The 18,051-nt window shown below is 27.2% G+C and overlaps 1 pseudogene; it reads right to left on the bottom strand.

Annotated features, from left to right (window-relative positions):
* Window positions 1-7,433: 7,433 nt before the first annotated feature.
* On the bottom strand, window positions 7,434-8,703 carry LOC148195541 (ethylene-responsive transcription factor ERF034 pseudogene; annotated as a pseudogene).
* Between the last annotated feature and the right edge of the window lie 9,348 nt (window positions 8,704-18,051).

Genomic DNA, 18,051 nt, shown 5'->3' on the forward strand with positions numbered 1-18,051 from the left:
GAATTTAAATCAGATACATAATAACACTTCAACTTTTAAGTTTTAATTATTCTTTTTAAGAATGGCAACAAGTTTAAATCTAAAATATAGAAGAAAATAAATTATATCAACAAAACTTTTAATTTTTTTTATGAATTGATTTTTTCAATTTTTTTAACTGATTTGCTAGTTTATAAAACCACTTCAATTCTAATATATTTTGTGGTTCCAACAAACTATTGAGTTCATCAATTTCAAGATTAAACTAATGAATCTGATCTTGCTTTCTGAACAATTATATTAATTGTGGGTCAGGTTAATTAGCATAATTTTTTTTGTGTATATATATATATATATATATATATATATATATATATATATATATATATATATATATAAAGAATTTATGTGGTGAAACAAAGGTGGAAACTATAATAATTGTACTTTGAATTGTGACATGTATAAAATTCAAAATATATAATTGGGCAATAGTAAAACATGTCTTGTTCAATTATTTATATTACATTAATTTATATTATATAGTTTGAAAGTGAAAAATAGTACAGAAAGTAATGAGGTGTTCTTCCTTTTCTCTATACACTTTTTTCAATTTATTTTATTACTTACTTTTCTATCACTCTTTTCTCATGGTGAGGTCATTTAGCACTTTCTTCTTAGTGGTTTTGAATAATTATAATAGGAAACAATAGACTTTTGATCTCTTAAATTACACTATCTTCGTGTATATTCTTTTTCTTTTCTTTGTTTAGATGATGTTGTCTCCTTCTTTGGGTGTATATACATAGTGAGAATAACATGACTTTTCTTATGATAAATCATGATGCAAAAAGTGACACTTAGAACCAAAAATTATTCGATCTTGTTCCTTCTGGGGACTAATTTATATTACAAATAATCATGTTTAATTAATAAGTTAATTAGTAAATGCATGATTACTAATGGGTCTTTTTCAAAGAGTTTTATATAATAGACACAAACTTAAACTTATATAAAGAATTGATACTTACTTTTAGTCAAAAACTTTAAAACTATAAATTTATGGATTTTTTGTTTATATATTATCATTTTTATTTAAACTTATACTTGGATTTCTAATCATACATTTAATTTGTTAATTTCTTAATCATACATTTAATTTGTTAATTTCTTTCAACCAAATACAAGAAAAGTTGTGGAAAGAAGACATCAAATACATCTATTACATATCTTGAGAATCTAGATTATTTGACACGTTTTTGAAAAACTTGGCTCATAATAGTTAACACTATTTAAAACTTTTACTGTATTTAGACACTATTAGACTCTTAATCAGTTTGGCGTTCTAAACTTTACTATGTTTAGACAGTATTAGATTTTTTGTTTGTTTGTTTGTTTGGTTTGACATTCATAGTATGTTAATCTATGTTTATTGAATTTTTAAAAGTAAAAATTATTTAAAATAGTTTTGATTTTAATGTGAATCATAAATTCACATTTTATTATTAGATCAAACAAAATCAAATACATATTTATTGTATTTCTGATATTAATATTTTTGTTTTAGTATTTAATAATTATGTAATGAAAAGTTGTTTTGATAAATTAATAAAAAGGAAAAAAAAATCATAAATGGTCTCTAAACTCTTAAATAAGGTAAAGTTTTTAAGCTATTACAATGAATTCTCAATTTAACTTTAAAAAAAATAGTTATTATTAATCCACTTTAATATTAATATTTTACAATTGTTAAAATGTGATATTACATGTGGTGAGAGGAGTATGTGGTGATAGGAGTATCCTTCTGTGGTAAGATAAAATCCATTAGTAATGATTTTGTAGAGCAGTAAATGTCACCACAAGTGCATAACTCGTTAAAGTTTGATATCAATATATGTATTCAGATGGTTAAGTTTGACATGAATGATAACATGTCTTAAGATTTGTTGATATGAATGTTTATATGATTTATTTCTCTACAAATGTAGTATGATTGTTTTTTTTTTTTGGTAAATTAGTTTACTTTTTCTTTTTTGTTTGGTTGTTTGTTTGTCATTCATCTTTGCAATAATCACCTTAATGATATTAATCGATAAAGTTGTTCCAATTAATCTGGTGCAGAGTAAAAGAGATGCAACAACAGATTAATTCTGTTATCTATAATTTTTTTTAAAAAATTTTAACTTATGTTACTGTGTATATATAATTTTTTATTCTTAGTACATGTTTATTGATTATCACATGTACAATGTTGATTTAATAGTTTTATACTATTAAATAAGATGTTAGGATTAAGATGTTTATTACTTAAATATTGTGTAACATTATCACGATTTTATAAAAGAATATAATAAATTAAGAAAGAAAAATTATTTTATAAATTAATTTTTAATTTTATTTAATTATTGAGTGATGGTTTAGACATTTTAAAAACTTATTTGATTAATCATATACTAAAATTTGATAATTTTGTAGTAGTAGGTCTGACATTAATCACATGTTAAATAAGAAGAGTTTAAAATTATGAAAAATATAAATCATATCTATTATAGTATATCAAGAATTTTACTTTATTATATATGTATATTTTTGTTTAAATTGTTCAAAAAGTTGATTTTTTAAGTTGTTTGGTATTATTAATTTTCTTTATATATATATATATATATATATATATATATATATATATATATATATATATATATATATATATATATATACATTTTTTTATACTATTACATGTTCATAGAAGCTGAGTTATTGTTTTTATTTTATTTATAAATTAATTTGTTCTAAAAATAAAAATATTTTTATACTTAATTTTATCCTTTTATAATTTTTAATTAATTAGTTATTTAATAAAATATTAAAAAATAATTTATATTTAAAATATTATGTTTTATACTATTTTTAATTTTATCGTTTTATATTTTCTAATTTATTAGTTATTTAATAAATTATTAAATAATAATTTATATTTAAAATATTATTTTTTACAAATTTTTATTTTTAGTTTTATCTTTTATGTGATTTTTAATTACCTTATCCTTTAATAAATTTAAATTTAGAAAAAAATGATTTATTTTTATTTTTAAAATAATATTATTTTAAATAATATATATATATATATATATATATATATATATTTATTAGAAATAACAATTATTTATATTGCCATATCTTTCTAATTTATAATAATAAAAAATGATGGGGTAATTTTTTAAGTGATAAAGTTGGTAACATATAAAAAGATGTGTTAACTTTGATGTTGACCACTTCAATTTTTCTCAAAGAGTAACAGTATTCTTTATGTACACAATTATAACCATCACATCTCTTTCCCAAAAAAGTAATTAACCATCACATAATCGAATGTTAAATTATTATTTTTCAAGTCTATTAAGAGACTAAACATTTTTGTTTGAGTCATGCTTACGCAATATATGCTCTCATAATTATAGGTTTTAGGGGGAAATATAGCAGCTAGTTTGCTATTTTAAAAAGAAAATGTGTATTTTCTTTTTCATATAAATGGAAAAAAAATTAACAGGGTGTATAAAGAGCTGGGCCTGTAAATGAATCATTATTTAAAAAAGAGAAAAATAATTAAGAAAATTCATTTTTGTGCTCTTTATTCAATATTTTGTGGAACGGCATCTAATAGCTATTACCTAACACTAAAAAAAATTGGGCAGATTTGACTATAAAATAAATGAAAATAATTGTGTTTGTGTTTAGTATTTTTAGAATTTTTTTTTAAGAATTTTTAAACCAAAAAATTTAGGTAATCTAATAAAGATTTGTTATAATTAGGTTAAATAATTTCTTTCATTTTTATTTTTTTTAAATATCAAATAAGTCTCTTATTTTTATTCGTCTCAATTTAGTTTTTATTTTAAAAAAATAATACAATTAGATCTTTTTCATTAATAATGCACTAACACCGTTAAAGATGTGTCACATGTCAATTCGTATTTTTTTTCTAAAACTACTTTTATTTTTTATTTTTATTTTTTTAAATTTGTTTTATTATCAACCTGTTCTCCAAAGAAACCAACAATGTGCTTGTTGTAGGGAATAATAAAATATCCAGAGATATCCACTGTAAGGTCTTCTAGTAAAGTTTGTTGACAGGGCTACCTTGGTCGACCAACACCTTGTTGACTCCGTATTTGGAAAACTCAATTAAAATGACCATGAGATAGTCTTAATATGGGTTTAGAGCTTGGAATTCATTGTTTGTAAACGTGATCGAGGGCATGCTTTAGACTTTTCTTTCCACCAAGTCTATCGTCTTAAGAGCGCATACATGCCTCTTTTGCGTTGAATGAGATGAACCACCTCCTGTAAATCCACCCGAGATGGTGTTTATGTGGACCTTAAGTGAGCGGTCTCTGCTTTTGCTCTTGCTTCGACTTATGTTCCTGGATGACTCCCTCCTATACTTGGTTCTAGGGTTATTTCTTCTAGGACTACACATCTGGTTCCACTGATGAGGTGGACTTCTGTTCGAGCAGTCCTTCTTCACGAATTACATCAAGTTGCCTACTCTGATGAGCTCTTCGATTTTATCTCCCAAGGTTGAACAATATTCAGTAGTATGGCCAAGGTTTTTGTGATAGAGGCAATGCTTGTCCCCGTCAGTATTGGTTGTGGTTGGCTTCTTCCTTGGAGCGGGAAAAAAGTCGACATTGAGTTCCTCTTCTAGGATTTTGGCTTGAGGCACACTCAGCAGGGTGTAATTTTTGAAGCAAGGACCCTTCAGTTTTCCTTTACCCTTAGACGACTTCTTGTCTGCCCCTTCTTATGTCCTTTGACGATTTCACACGTATTTACTTGCGGAAGTCCCTCATATCTTCCATCTGCATGTACCGCACTGCTCTCTACCTTAACTTGTTCATGCTCTCAACATGCTTCACACATAAACTATTAGCAAACGGTCTCAATCATAACGCCATGATCAAATGGTGCATGACCACCTTTGGGCTAAGGTTTAGAATTTGTAGGGACACCTTTCCAGATCTCTCCATGAAGGTCTGCAAGGACTTCTCCTTCTCCTACCTAACATCGACCAGAGCCATCAATGCCAAGTGATGTGGTCGACTTGATTTGAACTCTGAATTTTTCTCAGATGGTCGCAAAACAATCTATGGAGTTTGTCAACAACATAGAAAACCAAGCCAAGGCTTCCCCTTTCAAAGAAGTAGAGAAAACATAACACCTTATGGCGTCACTTGTAGTGTACAACGCCATTTAGTTCATAAAGATTAGAATATGCTCATTTGGATCTATATATTTGTCATGCTTATCAAACACTAACATCCTCCACTTATTGGGAAAAAGGTGTCTCCATGACAATAGACCGGTTATGTTAACAGTTGGTATGAAGTGATGGTGGTGTTTGCTCATGTTGAAACTACTCTCTTGGATAGTTTATTTTGGCTCATCTCTAGGTTGCTTAACTGGTCCTTGAAGAGTTGGGGTGGATGGAAAAAAACCTTTACCACCTTTCTCTTGTCGAATGATCTTATTCTTGACCCTCAATGCTTTTATGTCTTCCTTATGCTTCCTCTACATCTCATTCATTTGCCTTTGCATTCTTCTCATCATTTTCATCTGGTCCATTTGGTCGTTAACACTTTCCTCTGGTTTTAAGTTTCTTACCATGTTTCTTGTGGTTACCATGCAGGGTTCAAAAGTTCTCGCTCAATCCCATGGTGGACGCCAAAATATTTTAGGTGTAAGGTCGAATGTCCACTTAAAACAATTTTCATGTCGCTTACTCTTTAGTTCTTAATTATGCCTTTATTTATACTTAATGTTTATAAACTTCATAATGAAGTTGAATTAATCATAAACTCACATACTACTAAAATAATAAGCTTGTGAAAAATGCTAAACTCAACTAATCTCATTAAACTTTTGTAACTTGGTTATTTTGATTTTTCTTATTCCTTTTACATAACTAGCACCGGAAAAACAAATTGAATATATATATATATATTATATATATATATATATATTAAGAACAAGGTGTTAGCTAATGGATAGACACAAGACTCTATATTGGAAAAATATTTTCTATCTGTATTAACCACTTACACAATACATTTTTAATATTAGATTCACTACATGTTTGAACTTGAAAACATTACCTCGTGGTTTTCCTGATTAAGAAAATGATAATTTTTATTATAAAAATTATAATTATAAACAAAAAAAACATGTAATATTTATTCTTTTAAGTGAGTGCAATTATACATAATTAATTGTATAATTGATTTAATATTTTCAAGTAAATCTCTTCAATCCCTTGTTGGTATAGTTTTTAATATTACATGTGAAATACAGATAATGATTCACTTTAATTCATGCTGAAATGGAGGTACCAAAGTCAACTTATTGACACAATGTCAGACAGAATCAAAAGTGAAGATGGTCGTTTAACAAAATCTGCCCAACTTATGAAGATATTTTCAATATATTTTGTTCCAATTCACTCAATCATAGATTATATATATATATATATATATATATATATATAAAGAGAGAGAGAGGTGAGTATAGATTCAAGTTTATATTTTTAAAAATAAATATTTAACTAAAAAAAATGAATAATGTAATAACTAAAATAAATAGTACAACATCAACAGAAAGATTTTGTTTTGTTGTGGTATATGTTGAAAAAAAAAAAGATATATAAGATATAATGTTAAACACTCTGTACCAAATTAAAACATTCATTTAATAATCCTATATATAAACTTAATTAAGTTTTAATTCTTTGTTTTTTTTTAATTTTTATATTCTTTTATTAAATTATTGTCTTCGATCACATGACTTTTATTTTCAAATGTTAAAAAACAGTAAAAATTACTTGTTATTTTAAATTAATTATAATATTATTTTACTAATCACAAAATTTCATACATTTTAATACGTGAAAATAAAAGAAAAATGACAGGATAAAAAAATAGTCTTGTCATTCCATTTATAAAAGAAAATTAAACAAGAAGGATTTAATTAAAAAAAATTAAATATCAAAAGATGAATTTTTTTTTAATAAAAACTGAATTAAAGATAATTAATTTTACTTAAAACTTAATTAAGTCTCGATAAAAAGACTTGTTGTGTATTTAATATTTAAGTTTAAATCTATATGTCAAGTTAGACTTTTCTTGTGTTAAAATGATGATTAAATACTCTAATTTAGTAAACCGTTGAAGTTTAGTCAAAGAAAATTATAAACTAGAAATGATTTGCCTAATATTATGAAGTTTTTGAGGCGAAATTAAAGGAAATGATTTTAAAGACCTTTCATATACAGTTGAAAAGAGACTTTGTCTGATATTATGGTATATGTATTCCTAATTCATACGTAATTTACATAATTCAACCCAAAACACGAAAACAATAGTAAACTGTGTTGGACGAAGTAATAGCAAAAGACAACACCCATATACAGATGAAAAGAAAGATTTAAACTTTTCTTCAACTGATTATTATCTGTGCAGAATGCAGTTGCAGAGACTAAACAAGAAGAAAAAAACTCAAGAGAAAATGAGAGTAATTACTCTCTTTTTCTTTCCTCTTTGTTTTTTTATTTAACTTTGTGCAGAAAAAAAAAAAGAAAAAATCTCTGACTAATAATTCTCCCAAAAAAGTGACTCTTCAAGCCTAAATCCACTACCAACTGCACACAAATGCCAAGAAGAAGAGCAAAGTTCATCAGGGAAAAGATCTGGTAGATCAAACAAAGTGTCATCATCATTGGTGGAGTTTGAGTTTGAGCTTGAAGATGAGACATTTTGTGCTTGGCGTGGCTCTTCTTCTTGTCCTTCTTCATCTTCAATAGTACTTTGGCAATGATTAACATCAAAGGGTGTGTTTGCTGCTTTTGCAGCTGCAGCTTGAATGTCCTTAGGTGAAGTAGAAGCTGGTGTCGGAAGTTCTTGAGCCAATTCGGGGAAATTGAGGTATGCAGAATGACCCTTGATGGCTAAAGCAGCTACATCATGTGCTCTAGCAGCCATTTCTGCAGTAGGGTATGTTCCGAGCCAAATTCTTGATTTTTTCCTTGGCTCACGGATTTCAGACACCCATTTGCCCCAGTTCCTCATCCTCACACCCCTATAGGAAGGATTCTCCAACTTCCTCTTCTTGCAGCACCCTTTTGATTCCTTTTCATTTTCCAACAAGGTTTGAGAAGTGGTAGGGGTTTTGGAGTGTTGTTTGGTGCATGAATCTGAGTTTGAGGAGTTTGAGGTTGAAGATGACGATGACGATGATGACGATGATGTGCTAGATATAGAAGTGTTTGTTGTGTCAATGAAGATTGAAGGGGTTGTGGTGGCGGTGGTGGTGGTGGTAGAAGTGGTAGAAGTGGAAGTTGAGGCAAAGGAATTGAAGAAGTCAGCACCGTTTTCCATATTGCTACGTTTTCTCATGGTTGGGACCTTGATTGGTGTGGTACAGAAAGAATGAGTGGAGGGTGCACAAAAATAAATAGACCCTGCTAAGGAAGCCTTGGAATCATGATTCTCTTAAAAAAGAAATAGAAAAAAAAAATCATTTAAAAAAAGGAATATAAAAAAGAAACATGGGTTCCATTAGGCACAGTTGTGCTACATTCAGCTAATTTGTTTTTCCATGTGGGAATTGAATAATGTGATTAAGCTTAACTCTATAGTCCAATGTTGTTGTTGGTGTTGTTTGTGACTTACTTCTGGTTTTTTCTAGTGTCTTCATTCTATGGTGGCCATAGCTTTCCTTTCTTTTTATACTCTCATGTGTTTCCACAGTTGTTTTCCTTTTAAGAGAAACCCCTCTTTGGGGTCCTTCCCTAAGTGGTAGGACCTTAATTTCACTACCATGATTTTTTCATAATCACCCTTCATTCTAGTTTATCTAAAACTCTCATTATTGATTTGTGGGGTGGCCAGCTAGGTCCTCAAAAATAGAGCACACCAAACCCCATAAATTCTTTAATACTTTCATCTCAACCTTTTATAAGGTCTTTCTCTTTATTGTGATGTATATAACTACAAATTTGTATAAATTTTATATAACTAAATTCATCTATCATAATTGTTTCTAGTTGGGTAGATGATTTTTACAAAACATTTTTCTAGAATATTTTGAACATTCTTGGTCAAATTCCTTTCTTATTTAAGTTTTAAACGTTTCATGTTATACAGGTAAAGTACTTCAACGTTAAGTTAATTGTTAATCTAATCAAATTATAGTAAAATCTTAAATTACAATAAATACATCACCTAATTTTTAATACTTTGTCTGATTTCATCGTTTTCGTTTGTGGTATGGTTTTATACAATTATTTAACTCAGGAGACAGTATCAATGCCCCCAATGAAATGAATTTTTTTATATGATCAGCTTGTTAATGTGTCTTGTTCAACTTGACCCAATTATGTGTTAGCCTGATCTGGCCTTCTGCTTGAGATTGGTGTACCATTTTCAATGTTTGATTAATTATGCATAAATTTTTTTTCTCCAGTTGTGATCACTTGGCACAACCAATCGAATCAGGACTGTTGTCAATATAGCTGGTGGAAAATGAACTCAATTAAATATCAATATTCCAATAATAATTTCTTCTGCAATTCACCACTTGAGAAGGCCCACGTGGGTTTTGGTAATGTAGGAAGAAGACAAGTGACGCAACACACATGAACAAAACTGTTGTAAGTTTATTTTCCCTATAAAAACATCATATTAATTGAGTTGAATTGTAGTATTGAGAGAACGAAACAGTGACATGTATTATGTTTATATTGCTAACTGTCAATTGTTGTGTCTTTGTTTAACTATTGATTAAGGTTTAGATTGACATAAGAAGGGTTTTAAGCACAAAAACATGGCTCACGTACACATGGTGCACATGCCTGTGGGCCATTGTTGGCTCGAATTCCCTTTTTAATTCTGGTCCAATGGTCAACTATGTACGCAAGCAGGTGTGTTCAATCTTGATATTTCTTCTATGGTTCCATTTTTGTGTAGAAATTCTAAATCTTTGCCAACCCATTCTGAGCATTTGAGTCGTGTGCGTCAAAGAATTGCAAGACTATCAAGTTTAATTGTCTAAAGCAATGCCAAATTTCTTCTACAGATCGTGTATCTTAGATCTTTCGTTTGATATATTCTAGAATAAGATAGATGTCATAATTATGAACAATAATTTCTTCTAGGTATTTAGTGTAAACTACTAATAAAAAAATTAATGACTATTTATAATGGGTCTAATCTGCAGTATAGTATATTAGATCATAAATGTTGAAATATTTTCTATATTAATTTTAATTTTAATTGACATAAAACTATTTTTTAGGTTGATTGTATTTAATTCACATAAAATAGAATATTTTATTTTATATTCCATTATCATCTACTTTATTTATCTCCTTCTTTTTGTGTTTTTCTTTTACATTTATTTCTTTTATGTTCAAATAATTTAACTTTTTTTTACTTATTTTGTTACTACAACAAAATCACGAAGAAATTACTACTACTACTAGTTACTTTTATTCTCATTTGAGAGGCCTTTCAACTCCCAACTTTTTATATATATATATATATATATATATATATATATATATATATATAAAATTTAATTTTAGTATATTATGCACATGGTATCTTACAAATTTTATATATTTGTTTTTATCACTAATTACTATAGTGTTATTACGAGGTTATGATATCATTTCTTATGAGAAAATGTAGCCTAAGATCATTAGTCATCACGCTTATCACTTTAATTTCGTCCATTATAAAAAAAACAAAAATGAATTTATCGTATAAAAATTTATCAGAAATTTTTGTTTTTCAACTAATTGATAAAAAATTCGTTAATAAAAGTATTATCGGTAATGATATAATTTAAGTACAGGACATTATCGATGAATATATATTTCGGTAAAATTTGTCAATAAATGGCATGTCAGTTTTTAATGCAGTAAACCATATTTTTTACCTACCAAACAAACATAATGACACTTCAAGATAGTAAAATTCGAAACAAACAATAAACAATACTAGACAAACATCACAAACATGTTTATAAGACAATGCAAACAAAAATAGAGTTTTAAAATATGTTTGTAAGTAATGTATCCACACATAATAAAAGAAAGTAAGGTGAAAAAAAGTCATAATAATATCATATCCATTAGAATTATTTTCTTCTTTCTTCAGGGTTTTGTTATTTTTGTTGGGATTGTGACTGGACTAAGGTGACCTAGGTTGGAGTGGATTATTGCTAGGTGGATTGAAGGTAGTTAAAGACAACATTGTGTAGTTTAAGGTAAGAATCTCATGACCTGATTTTGCAATGAATCAAACATGCAACTTAAATCACCATAAGCATGATCACGTGCTTCTAGTCAATATGTGAGGTGGATAATGACCTTCTTAGCACTAGTGGAAGAAGATGCCTTTTTGTGAAATGTCTTTGTTTATCTTAAATGGGTGATCAGTGGAAAGAACCTACGATGATAGGTAAACCAACAACTTTTCCGATCACAATTTAATGTGAATGTCTTAGTGTGTCCCATGTAATGTGGACAAACTAATCTACCATGTTTGCTCCAACCAGATAACATCTCATATGCTGGAAAAACATTAATAATTTACAACAAAGTTGTCATCATAAGGAAATTTTGCTTATTATGTCTAAATATCACTCTACAACTTATTCAAATCATTAATCAAAAGCTTCAAATAAACATAATGAATGCATTGGAATTAAATGAACCTAGTATTAGACAATATAAGATTATGTCATAGACATCTCAAATGGAAGATTAATCATAGGTCAACATACAAATTAAATTCATTCGAACATAGATCAAATTGAACATTACGAGGATCACCAACAGATGATGGATGACGAAGCATTCATTGTACTTAAAGTTGACTCGATCTTTTATGAGTTAGGACAATCAAACCTTTATAGTTTAAATAAATTCAAACTTATCTTGAATTTAGATTTTCAAAACTAAAAGAGTATCAGTATATACAATCAAAATTTAAATTAAATAAATTGAACTAAAATCTAAAAAAAAAAAAGATAAACTCATTATAACACAATTAAAGATTTGAAAATCTTAGCCGCTGTAATTATTGAACAGTGTAGAAGTTAGTAGTAATATGAGTATATTAGGTAAAGTGTTTACCAAAAAGGAAGAGTTAGGTGGAAGGGAAAAAAATGCGGCAGAGTGCGTATAAAGCAAAAATGGATAGCGGAATTTTAACTAAGCCGCGGAAGTCAATTAACAAGGAAACGGCTTTTACAATCGAAAGTTAATGGGTTAGGTTCAACAATTACTCACACCAATTATATCATAAAAAGGTAACTTTTTTCTCATCATTCTAGTAAATACGACGTTCTGTTCTGTTTGTTTCTATCCTGTTAACGAGGTATCCACTGCCCTTGGTCCCCTTCTTATGTTCCTTCTTACTACAAACCAAAATCTGTCTCAACTAAAGGACAACATTCTTCATTCTTTCTTTCCTAACCCACATGTTTAATTCTTTATATCACTATTTTTTTTATTTTCTAAATCTATAAATGCAAGTTTGTATAAGGTAAGACTCCTTAATAATTAATAGATTTATTTGTTATTAGTTTTGCAAAACAAAACAAAAAATAGAATTATGAAGTAAATGTTAAATTATTATTTATTATTTGGTATATATATATATATATATATATATATATGCTCACAAATTATTAAAATAACATATTCTACTGTTACGGATAATATGTTTTCAAACTTCTTCAACTGTCAAATGAAAATTGTGTCGAAATTTCCATAGAGTCATATATATATATATATATATATATATATATATATATATATATATATATATATATATATATATATATAAAGGTAAATGTAAATTTTATTTTATAAGTTAATTTTGTATGATTAAATTAGGTTTAAACATCGTTTCTTAACAATTTTAACATCTTTGTGGATATACAGCTTTAGTATATTGTTCATTTTTTCATTTTACTCTATATGATACTTAATCTTCGGTAAATACTTTCTCTTAATTTGTACTACACTTGTTTTAATGTAAAAATATATCTCCTTTACAAATTTGTAAAATTATGAATGTCTTATTAGATTGATATATGAAAATATGTTCAAATCCTAAATGTTTGATTATTTATTTTTTCATGACAAACAAAATTTTCAAGTTAAAGTTCTAATTTAAGTAGAAATATAAAGTTATTTAGATATAATTTAATGCATTAATTTAACAAAAAAATATGAGAAATAACTACAACTAATATAATTTATATTTTAAATGGAAAAGGTTGATGCATCTATGGGGTTTATTTTTATTTAGGACAAATTAGGAATGTGAGAATTCAAAATTTAGACTCAAATTTTAACCCTTCTTCCTTGTTTTCTTCGTAACTAAAATTATGAAAATGTGATTAAGTTTATTATTTATGTAGAACCTTCAACATAGATCCACATTTTCCATACAAAAGGCTATGTTGGATTCATAAGAAATTGAGCTTATCTTAGAGGGTAATTGAAAGGATTATAATACCCACAACTTTTAACTTAGTAAACTTTTAAATGATTTAATTGTTTTCTTTAATCCTTTAATTTGATCAAACAAAAAAAAAAAATCAACAACCAAAATTATTGACTAATAAAGCCACAAGCCCCATGAAAAATTATATTCTTTCTTTTTGTTACTTCTATGATCAATTCACTTGTCACCAAATAACACATGAAGAAAGCATCTTGCAACAAAATCAAAAGGATGCAAAAAGGTGTTGGGAACACAATTCATCGTTAAATGTCACTTTTGACATTATTTTCTTTTATGATTGCAATGAGCACTCAATATTTCACTATTTATTCATTTTTAGTTTCCATTGTTAATGAAGTTTCCTTGAAAATTGGGGTCACAAATAGTGTCACTTCATTACATTGTACATAGGCATATGTTCGAACAACAAAATGATCAAAACAATTTTATAAGAAGCCAAGTCTAGATAATAAAATAAAGCTTAGAAATGTTCAATTTTTATGCTTATAAAACATTGATTGTAAACTTAGTTTTCCAATTTTTCAATATTTTTAAACAATTTTAATCTAATTACATTTTAAAAAAATAATGCCGACAATAATATCAACTATTCAATAGGTAAGATAAATTTATATGTTAATATTTTCTTATAATAATTATATGATGTATGAACATTGAACGACAATTGTTTTATTTTAAAAAAATTAAAAAATCAAACCTACTTAAAATTTAATAAGAACCAAAATTATACATTCTCAAAAATATAGAAATAAAAAAGAGACACCTAAACATCACTTAAACATTGAAAAAATCATACTTAATTACTCTTACCAAAGTGTACAAAAGGTGGTTGAGAACATAAAAACTGTAAATTAGGTTTTGTGATTATTTTTTGTTATAAAACGCAGTAGATATTTTTTACATTTAAATCAAGATTTATATTTTATTAAAATATATATATATATATATAATATTTATAATATTATAAATGTAATTTCCGAAGTTCAACTAATAAAATTTTTATGAATGATAATTTAGTGAGCTGTTTTCGTTGACAAATGAATAAAGGTATGTGTGATGTTAAAGTGATGAAGATTTTCACTGGATTTTGTAACCAATAGAAAGAGATTCGTTTGCAAACAAGTGTCACTAACAAAGGTGGCACCACTATAGGGTAAAGATTCTTGCAAAAAGGTCAATAAAAAAAGGTAAAAAGGCACACATATATATATATACTATTTTGCTAAAAAATGTTGTTAGAAAAATAATATATTTTTTATATCAATTATTATAAATAATGTTTTATCATCTAAAGCAACTCGAGTTTTGATTAAAATGATTAACATAAAATATTAACTCTTGTACCGTAGGATACCTGAGTCCACTAAACGGTCGACAAATAACCCAACCGACCGTCCACTAGGCCTTCTTATGTTTGTATGACTTACACTTTGATGTCGACTACTTGGTGATCGACATTTAGACAGTAATGTAGTCGACTAAACGATCGACACATAACTTAACCGACCATTCACTGGGCTTTCTTACGTTCGTATCATTTAGAGTTGGATGTCGATCACTTGATGATCGACAACTAAACAGTGATGTGGTGATAAAGTGCTCGCACGACGGTTCGCATAGTTACATCAATACATAAGACGCTCGACGTATAATGAGCGATATCTTAAACTTAAACGGCGTAGCGGTTAGAGGTTACCAATTACGAATATCGGTCAATGCCATAAATCACGGGAATAACTGACCCAGTATCAAACACGATCTAGCGGTTATAACTTTCAGATAGTCAACTTCGGTAACCACCCAAACTTTCAGCTAAACGGTTTGTTTTACTGTTTTAAATACACAGAGCACACCAGAAAAAAGGTACGTTTTTTCCTTTAGAGAAATTAGGAGAGAGAAATTATTCTTCTTCTTGACCATCTTGAATTGAAAAGACTCAGTAATTTCCTTTTTGACTTGAGCGTCGGAGTGCCTTTGCAGGTACCAAGCCCATTTTCCCATCAGAGAGCATAGCGCAGGAAAGGAGATATCACAGTAGCGGCATCACAGGAAGGAGCAGCTGAGGTTTGTTAGGTTCGTATCTCGGTTTCCACATCCATACTGAAACAACTCTAAACTTTAGTTTAAGGATAAACAATGGAATCAAAGCACTTCTACTAGGAGCTTAAAATAGGAGATATTTTTTGCTACTATTTTAGCAAAAGAATAATCGAAAAATTAATTGCGGATAAAAATTGAGAAATAAATGTCATATACAAGTTTATGCTAAGTTATCAATATTAGAAAATGACACACGAAATAGTGAGAAAAAAAATGTTTCATATATGATTCACGTTGGGTTGTCAAATTGAAAAGACATTAGTGATGTTACTTGTAATAATAAATAATCTATCAAGTTCAAATAAGAATTTTATTACATACAACTAAACATTTTAGGAACGTAATTAAATATTGATAATTAAATGGATAACAAGAAAAAAAAGTGAAAGTAAACATGGCGTGGATATGATAAAAAAAATTGTATATATAGAGAGATATGAGTATGACACTTATTAACAAAACGATGAATAAATTTTGATTAAGTTGATTTCTGCATATATCTGTTTAAGTCATTGGAAAACATATTTTTTTACCCGTATAAAGCATATTTAAATAAACTAAGAAATACATTAATGAAAAGATAATAAAAATAATTCTTATAAGTAATATCCAGAAGAATTTACCTTCTAACCGAGTTCAACTAAAACTAATTTATACATAAAAAACTAATCAATAAAAGATCTTTTATATAATTTTTCTTGTTTATAAACTAATTTTAAATTAGGTGAAGAAACTTGGTTTTTCTAATACTTTATCCAAACACACAAAAATAAACTATTTTTAATATTTTCAATCACCCAAATTATTCATTATTAGTTTACTTTGATTTCTTTTATTTTTCTAAAAGAATTATGTACTCCCATTTAAAAAAGTTTGACATGATTTTCTTCCTTTTACACTTTCATCTAAACATATGTTTGTTAATTTATAAACATGTTTAAACTAATATAGATAATTTCAAGTGTCAAATACATTGTGTCTGGACTCATAATCATTGTCATAATGAACAAGTCCTATGTTAGTAGGTATATATATTCCCTTATTGACATCCCTATGGGCAATATAAATTTTTAGGTCAAACTAAAATGCATTTGTATCATTTAAATTTAAAAATTCATATATATATATATATATATATATATATATATATAGAGAGAGAGAGAGAGAGAGAGAGAGAGAGAGAGAAATAAAAAAATGTTGACGACTTTGTTCAAGACTAATTCAATTCCTAAAAAGAAATGCTAAGATAATGTTATGAATTAAGGAAAAAATGAATTAAGATAATGTCCCAATTCCCCCAATATGTTTCTAGAAAACCACCACTTAGGAGGGAAATTGCAATGCAACTGCATTAAGAAAAAGAAAACATATTATAATTATCATTAAAAATTATTAAGATTCACACAATTAATAAATCATACTTTTTATTTTAAATATATCCTACACATAATTTAATTTATCTTAATATATTATACACAAATTAAAAATGAATTTGCATATGCTCTTTTTGCCCTTTGGCTTGCACACTTGAAATATGAAAGAATCAAAATCCAATAATTCCCTTTAGACCAAATACGTATCTAATCAATCATACACAAACAAATCTTATTTATATTATATCATTTAACTTGTGTGTGATGCTATATATCACCTAACTCCTTCATTTTTCTCTTTATATATAATAACAAAAGATACTCAATTGCTTTCATCTGTATGTAGTCTTTGTTTTTGCTTTTCAATTACAATTCACAAACCTATAAAAATAAACAAACTCAAACATAGTTTCTTTAAATGCAAAATGGCTTAAATAACAAAAGATACTCACTTACAAAACCAATAATGAGAATCTCCTTCCATTTTACTATGCAATATTCAATAACATGTTTCCCATTCTTTGAAAATATTTATTTTCACTAGTCTAAGTATAAATCAATGTGTTTAGAATGAAATACTCACTCAAAAACATTATTTTGTTTCCTCAAATTAGAAGAACTAAAAACTCATTTCTAAATGTAAAGGAGATTAGAAATATTGTATTGTATTTCTCTTGTAATTCTTGCATTTATATATATTTATATATATATATATATATATATATATATATATATATATTTGTTAATAATATTATGATGGATGTGTTAAAAACTCTCCATTATCAATAAGTTGTCTTTGTTGGTTATTCTCTGATCATTGTCAAGTTGAATATTGAAAATCTAGCAATATCACTAACATTTCAAGGTTTCATTTCAATAAAAAAAATAATTGCATATTTGTACTATTATTTATTTTCATTTAATTGTCTATATATGCAATTTATATCTCCAATTTGTTCAAAGCATGCCCTACACCATGCAATATTGAGAAAGAAACGTGAAATGATTAT

This window comes from Vigna umbellata, chromosome 7, assembly GCF_029865625.1.
Source record: "Vigna umbellata cultivar VRB3 chromosome 7, Vumbellata_1.0, whole genome shotgun sequence".
Lineage (NCBI taxonomy): Eukaryota > Viridiplantae > Streptophyta > Magnoliopsida > Fabales > Fabaceae > Vigna > Vigna umbellata.